The sequence below is a fragment of the Salmo salar genome, chromosome ssa11 (assembly GCF_905237065.1).
Source record: "Salmo salar chromosome ssa11, Ssal_v3.1, whole genome shotgun sequence".
Taxonomy (NCBI): domain Eukaryota; kingdom Metazoa; phylum Chordata; class Actinopteri; order Salmoniformes; family Salmonidae; genus Salmo; species Salmo salar.
Genome location: NC_059452.1, coordinates 93,800,890 through 93,809,129, shown reverse-complemented (window position 1 = coordinate 93,809,129; position 8,240 = coordinate 93,800,890). Strand labels below are relative to the sequence as shown.

Below are 8,240 nucleotides of genomic sequence, written 5' to 3'. Positions count from 1 at the left end.
AGCCCATGTATCTGATGCTGTCTGGAACAAAAGAGTATAACTTATTGCCACTGTAGCATTTGATTGATTGATGCCATCAAGCATTTAGCCTCCTTTTAGCCTCCTCAATATTTGGACGGTAAAGAGACATTTTAGAAAATTCAAAACCTACTCTGTCTGCACAGCTTCCCAGGCAACCACCACAGCAGGAATGCTGTGATACAAAATCAGCTTTCTCAAGGCAAAGAAGGGGGGGTAAGCTGATATCACATTACTTTGTATTGTTTTTTTTCAAGCATTCGGACAGGTGAAATGTGTTACAAATTGTATGAATCAATGGCTCCTGCACAATGTAAAGCGGCCGGGTGCCTATATTAGGCTTATGGGACCCATTGTGTTCCTGCTATGGCATGCAGCTTATAAACGCTTCAGCCTTTATAAAGCCTTCATATACACTACATAAATGTGTTACAAATAATCTATAACCGTGTCATGCTTTATAAAGGGTTCATAAATGTAGCATAATTGTTTGACATAACCACCAATGTGAATTGTGACATAACCCAATATGTAAAATATAACATAAACCTGTGCCAAGGGTGGCATGAGCACTGCTTAATAAAGGCCTAATAAGTCATTACATTTAGGCTTTAAAAAGCATTTATAACCCTGTCATGCATCTTGGTAGAGCATTGCATCGCTAGGATGGACCTAGACTTGGAGCTCCTGTACCACTTGCCGCTTGCCAATATGTATTTTTTGCCTAACTAGTTTTTTTCCCAAATTACATTTTATTGGTTTAGTTTTTCCAGGTTTCGGATTTCCCAATTTCTTTCTGGTTTCCCCCATTTTTTCACACTTTTTAAATAGAAAAAGAGCAAACGTGGATTTTCTGTGTTCACAACAATGCTTAAACCGCACCAGGGAATGACTATTGAGGTCTGGGAAAAATCTAAGAAACATAGACTTTTTTGTTAAGTTGCCTTTTAATTCAGTGAGCATGCCCTGTGCTGTTGTTTGGTTAGCAGGTTTTCAGTAGAGCAGTAAGCACATGTGATGTGACTCGGCCGCAAATGGAATAGCTGGAGTAAAAGGCCAGCAATACCCCGTATTATTCAAAGCTCCATGAAATGACACCATATATACATTCTAGAGACCCTACTGAGTATCCCCTACAATACTTTTACTGCAGCACCCAGAATAGTTCTTGCTCTAAGCCAATATGTATTTCATATATAGTGATTCGCATTGGGAGCATTTATATTAAAACCAAAATGTAAAGCAAATGTCACTTAAATATGAACAAATATGTAACATTGTTAATGTTTAGACAATTATTTTTCATATCATTAACGGTTATTGACACTTTTGTACTATTATGTGGGGGACTTTTATGTAGAACATTTCCAAAATTCTGTGACCCGGAAGTACTTTTTTAGTGTTGCTGACGAGATGTTGATCATGTGATGAGTTCGCAAACCAAATGCCCCACTTTTGCTGCCACTGGACAGCGAAAACAAGTAAGTTAACCGTTATTTATTGTAATTTCAATTAGTTTGTAGTAGTTAAATGTTGAGTTAGATTACATACAGTAGCTACCGCAATTGTTATTAAAAATCATTTCGGTGACTTCACAGCAATTGCTAACAAGCCAACATTTAGCTAGCTAGCAGGCTCAGCTAAATACAAATCCCCCTAGATACAGCCTTGTCTCATAGTCACGTCATGAGATTTGTAAATTAAAGACTAATATAATAATACGAATTGAATGGAGTTTCCCATCTTCCCATTTAGAGTTTCTGGCACAGCACAGAAAGTCCCTTATCCAGATGGTGTGAGAAAACCATTTCCTAACAGACTTGCTAACTTTCTTTGTTGTTACTTTTAAGGTTGGAACCAACCTTACATCAGCAGATATCTCAAAGTGCTGTACAGAAACCCAGCCTAAAACCCCAAACAGCAAGCAATGCAGGTGTAGAAGCAAGGAAGAGAGGCAAGAACTATTTGTCTGCCAGCTCAGGGACAAGCTACACTATTCACAGCCCTGTGTAATGTTCAATGTAATTGCATTATTGGACTTTTTAAACTCCATGTATTTGTATTGTTTTAAAAATGCACAAATTAAAAAAAAAATGTATGGTTCAAACATATCTTTAATGTTTATTTGTTTTAGCTGGTAGCGATAATTCCCTAAGTGTTAATACATTTGTGTTCACATAATTACGCCATAATGTATGTGTTATGACTGACCAAAGGTGTCTGACTTCATAGTAAGTACAGCATCATATGATATAAGGCATTTATGTATGTGTTATGAATGACCAAAGGGGTCTGACTTTAAATTAAGTAATGCGTCATGCAATATAGTCTTTATGGCTGTGTTATGAATGACCAAAGGTGTCTCACTTCAAATACGAATTACAGGACACTACATAAAGTGTCAATAAATAGGTTATTAAAGTTCTGCTGATTTATGAAGGTTCTCTCATGATCCACAGGTTACTGTAGGGTGTGAGAGGTATTTAAATGGGTTGATGGACCTGCAAAGCTCGCATTTGTGTGTGCGTGTGTGAGAGTGTGTGTGTGTGTATGTGTGTCAAATCCAAGATGATTTGGAGTAGTCCAACCTGAGACTACCACACCAGGTATTCCTCTTCTGTTCCCATGCTGGAGACCAGGGCTTGATTACAACCTGTTACAATGGTGCCAACATTTTTGTGGCTGATCTGTCAGCAGGGGACTGGGTGAATGTGTCAAAGACCTGACTGGGTCCAGCACCACACTGTATGGTTCGTGTTTGTTTTGTGCGTGTTTGTGTACTGAGGAACATGTAACTTGGTTCCAGAAGAAAGACACTTCAATGTCTTTAGGTTGGGGGCTTTCGTCAAGGTAAGTGTTTCTTGGTGTAACATCATCACCAGGCGAACTACATTTTTTTAATTTCACCTTTATTTAACCAGGTAGGCCAGTTGAGAACAAGTTCTCATTTACAACTGCGACCTGGCCAAGATAAAGCAAAGCAGTGCGACAACAACAACAACAACACATAGTTACACAAGGGATAAACAAAAGTACAGTCAATAACAATAGAAAAATCTATATACAGTGTGTGCAAATGGAGTAAGGAGGTAAGGCAATAAATAGGCCATAGTACCGAAGTAATTACAATTTAGCAAATGAACACTGGAGTGATAGATGTTCAGATGATGATGTGCAAGTAGATATACTGGTGTGCAAAAGAGCAAAAAAAAGTAAATAAAAACAATATGGGGATGAGGTAGGTAGTTGGATGGGCTATTTAGAGATGGGCTGTGTACAGCTGCAGAGATCGGTGAGCTGCTCAGATAGCTGATGCTTAAAGTTAGTGAGGGAGATATAAGTCTCCAACTTCAGCGTTTTTTGCAAAACGTTCCAGTCAATTGGCAGCAGAGAACTGGAAGGAAAGGCAGCCAAAGGAGGTGTTAGCTTTGGGGATGACCAGTGAGATATACCTGCTGGAGCGCGTGTTACGGGTGGGTGTTGTTATGGTGACCAGTGAGCTGAGATAAGGTGGAGCTTTACCTAGCAAAGACTGTAGTTCGCCTGATACTCTCAAAGATCGGCTATGAAAAAGCCAACTGACACTTACTCTTGAGTTGCTGACATGTTGCACCCTCGACAACTACTATGATTATTATTATTTGACCATGCTGGTCATTTATGAACATTTTAACATCTTGACCATGTTCTGTTATATTATCCACCCGGCACAGCCAGAAGAGGACTGGCCACCCCTTAGCCTGGTTCCTCTCTAGGTTTCTTCCTAGGTTTTGGCCTTTCTAGGGAGTTTTTCCTAGGGAGTTTTTCCTAGACACCGTGCTTCTTTCACATGCATTGCTTGCTGTTTGGGGTTTTAGGCTGGGTTTCTGTACAGCACTTTGAGATATCAGCTGATGTACGAAGGGCTATATAAATACATTTGATTTGATTTTGATTTGACTTAAAGATGACCTGGAGCCAGTGGGTCTGGCAACGAATATGTAGCGAGGGCCAACCGACGAGAGCATACAGGTCGCAGTGGTGGGTAGTATATGGGGCTTTGGTGACAAAACGGATGGCACTTTGATAGACTTTATCCAGTTTGCTGAGTAGAGTGTTGGAGGCTATTTTGAAAATGACACTGACGAAGTCGAGGATCGGTAAGATAATCAGTTTTACGAGGGTATGTTTGGCAGCGTGAGTGAAAGAGGCTTTGTTGCGAAATAGGAAGCCGATTCTAGATTTAATTTTGGATTGGAGATGCTTAATATGAGTCTGGAACAAGAGTTTAGCCAGTCAGTCTAGCCAGACACCTAGGTATTTGTAGTTGTCCACATATTCTAAGTCAGAACCGTCCAGAGTAGTGATGTTAGTCGGGCAGGCGGGTGTGGGCAGCGGTCAGTTGAAGAGCATGCATTTAGTTTTACTAGCGTTTAAGAGCAGTTGGAGGCCACGGAAGGAGTGTTGTATGGCATTGAAGCTCGTTTGGAGGTTAGTTAACACAGTGTCTAAAGAAGGGCCAGATGTATACAGAATGGTGTCGTCTGCTTAGAGGTGGATCAAGGAATCACCCGCAGCAAGTGTGACATCATTGATATATACAGAGAAAAGGGTCAGCCCGAGAATTGAACCCTGTGGTACCCCCATAGAGACTGCCAGGGGTCCGGACAACAAGGGTCCGGACAACTGCTATCTCTGCAGTAGACTGCAACTCCACCACCTTTAGCAGTTCCATCTTGACGGAAAATGTTGTAGTTGGGGATGGAAATCTCTGAATTTTTGGTTGCCTCCCTAAGCCAGGATTCAGAGACGGCAAGGACATCAGGGTTGGCGGAGTGTGCTAAAGCAGTGAGTAAAACAAACTTAGGGAGGAGGCTTCTGATGTTAACATGCATGAAACCAAGGCTTTTACAGCTACAGAAGTCAACAAATGAGAGCGCCTGGGGTCATACAGGGCCGTGGTTAACCTCTACATCACCCGAGGAACAGAGGAGGAGTAGGATGAGGATACGGCTAAAGGCTATCAAAACTGGTCGTCTAGTGCGTTGGGGACAGAGAATAAAAGGAGCAGATTTCTGGGCGTGATAGAATAGATTCAGGGCATAATGTACAGACAGGGGTATGGTAGGGTGCGGGTACAGTGGAGGTAAACCCAGACATTGAGTGACGATGAGAGAGGTTGCATCTCTGGAGGCACTAGTTATGCTAGGTGAGGTCACCGCATGTGTGGGAGGTGGGACAAAAGAGGTATCTGAGGCATGTTGAGTGGGGCTAGGGGCTCCGCAGTAAAATAAAACAATGATAACTATCCTAAACAACAGTATACAAGGCATATTGACATTAGAGAGATAAGGGCATATTGACATTAGAGGCATATTGACATTAGAGAAATACTTATTTCCCTCATTAAAATGCAAATCATTTTATAACATTTTTGACATTGATTTTTTTGTTGTTATTCTGTCTCTCACTGTTCAAATAAACCTACTATTAAAATTATAGACTGATAATTTCTTTGTAAGTGGGAAAACGTACAAAATCAGCAGGGGATCAAATACTTTTTTCCCCCACTGTATATACAAAAAAAAGACGAGAAAGAAAAACATTTACACAGGACAATGACAAACACGTGTACACTGCTACGCCATCTTGGCGCACACACAGCACATATGAACCTGGGATATCAACCATTCAAAGTTGGCTTTAGTGGGAGTGACCATAGAATTCTATAGGAGGGACCTTACTGAGTAAAGTAATTGTCATTGTCACTGCTAAACCCTGCCCATTTCCAAAATGGAAATTCTTAAAATGTTATTTTAAACCTATCCCTAACTAATGAAGGACAAGTTTGATGCATTGGTCTGCCAAAACTTCCACGCATTTGGGCGAAAGTGTCTGGGAACGAGATTAGGTGCAATGTGACTAGCATGACATCACTTTAGAGCATATGCCATCCTTCAGCACAATATGTCACTCTTTATAAAGCACACATATATATATATATATATTTATATACTATATTTGACATAATGGTTATGTCACATTTGACATTGGTGATTATGTCACAGTTATGCCACATTTATGAACCCTTTTTAAAGCATGACATATGGTTATAGATACTTTATGACACATTTATGTAGTACTTATTACGGCATTATGAAGGCTTTATGAAGCCTTTATAAGCTGAATGTCATTTAAAGCGAGATCCTAATGATTTTTTATTTATTTTTATATCAAATGATGTCGCACCATTATTTCTCACCTTTATTCATCATGAGTGTTCATGTTGATCAATATTTTGGCTATGCTGGCCTATTGTAAATGATTCAATAAATGTCTGATCAATACATACAATTCTGAACATATTGTCATTTATAATGCTAATGCAGAGGCATCAATAAATTGTCCAGTACACTTTTTGTATGGGAAATATAACCTGTAAGAAGAGCCCTGTGGCTTCAGGCTATTCTGTGTGGGAGAGTGGGAAATGTGTGGAGACGGTGCCCAAGTATGCTACACGTAGCTTTGTGTGGAAAACATTTCATCACAGGTAAGACAGGTAGCCCTTTCCTACAGTTAAATTCCCAAATCACACTCTAGTGCCCTAATGGTTGGAATGTTATTCATATATTCCATAATTTCATAATTCATTAACATTACTTTTTTTTTAAAGCTGAAGATTCTGTGTTTCTATGTCTATTGTGATGCAACCTCAAAATGTCATACATTTAAACTCTATATCTGACATGGTACAGGTGTCTTCTTTTTTTAAGCCCATAACCATGTGTGTGAGACTAATACTTTTGTTTCCAAATAGATTTGTTTAAGACTACCAAGAAACACTATATGTGACCCTGATTTAGCCAACTGCAGTAAAAGGTTAACTTGTTTAGTACAGTCCATTTGAAACTTCACTCACTACTTGTAGCTACAGTATATAGTCCGTTTGTTTGTGTTGTTGGTCTTGCTAGCTTAATGTTCTGGTATGTAGCTAGCTAGCACTCACTCATTCGCTCAAGTGGCTACTAGCATTGTCATGAAAAGGGATATGAGGGAAGACCTACAATACTAGGTTTTTCTAAGTGGTGAGAACGCTAGGGAGCAGGCAATGTTGAAAAGTCATCTTTAGATTAAATCTAGTTTTGTAATTGCCTAAATCAAGTAGACAACAAGAAAATTAAAAATAAATAATAATAATAAATAAAAATAAATAAAAAAGACAAGAAAATTGTGTTTATAAAAGGTTACGTTTTCCCCACACACGGACAGGGTCGCAACGTTCATAAGGGATAATCAACAAAGGTGTATTCCACGACGTGCTAGTGGAGTGGAACTAACCTTCCACAAAGTTGCATTATTTTCCAGAGAACGCATAGAGCCCCAAGTTGATTATCCTTTTACACCATGGCTATAATTGCACACCTTTGCCGCTAGCAGTGTGTTCATTTGCAGATAGAAATGTGTTCAACATCCACTGCAAGTTTACTAGATAGCGACAGTAGTTGCCGTGGTAACCAAACAAACAGACTTGCAAGTTTAGCTAACCAAACAATGAGTCCTAGCTTGCTATTATGAAAATCGAATTCAACAAAGCCAATAATGTTTTCAATTCGACTTTTGCTTTCAAAAGCAGCTCAATTGAACATGTAAGAATGAACTATAGCCATTGAATTCTACCTTGCTGATATACAGTGCATTATAGGGAAATAATGCATGCTCTAGAATGCCCTTTAGCTAATCAGAAATGAGTATTGACCAATGCCATGGTATAATTAAGTAATAAGGTCCGAGGGGGTGTGGTATATGGCCAATATACCATGGCTAAGGGCTTTTCTTATCCACGACACCATGCGGAGTGCCTGGATACAGCCCTTAGCCGTGGTATATTGGCCATATACCACAAACCCCCGAGGTGCCTTATTACTATTATAAACTACTTACCAATGTAATTAGAGCAGTAAACATACATGTTTGTCATACCCGTGGTATACGATCTGATATACCACTGCTGTCAGCCAATCAGCATTCAGGGCTCAAACCACCCAGTTTATAATATCTAATACCGACTGGGACTATTTAGACTCAGGATGACGTGGCCCATTGTTTACCTTGTCATCAAAGACATGTGACACATTGTCTACTTTGTTACCTGGCAATGACCACAAGGGCGTTTCAAAGAGCTGTCAGTCAAGTTGAGCTCATGAATATAAGCTCCACACCTACTCAGCCTGTTCTTTCAGGCT

The 8,240-nt window shown here is 39.7% G+C and overlaps 1 long non-coding RNA gene across 1 annotated transcript; it reads left to right on the top strand.

The window, feature by feature from the left end:
- Positions 1-1,424: 1,424 nt before the first annotated feature.
- LOC123725259 (uncharacterized) lies at positions 1,425-2,125 on the top strand. Its single transcript, XR_006757763.1, has 2 exons — positions 1,425-1,499; positions 1,869-2,125. It is a non-coding gene; the product is annotated as an uncharacterized lncRNA (long non-coding RNA).
- Positions 2,126-8,240: the final 6,115 nt, after the last annotated feature.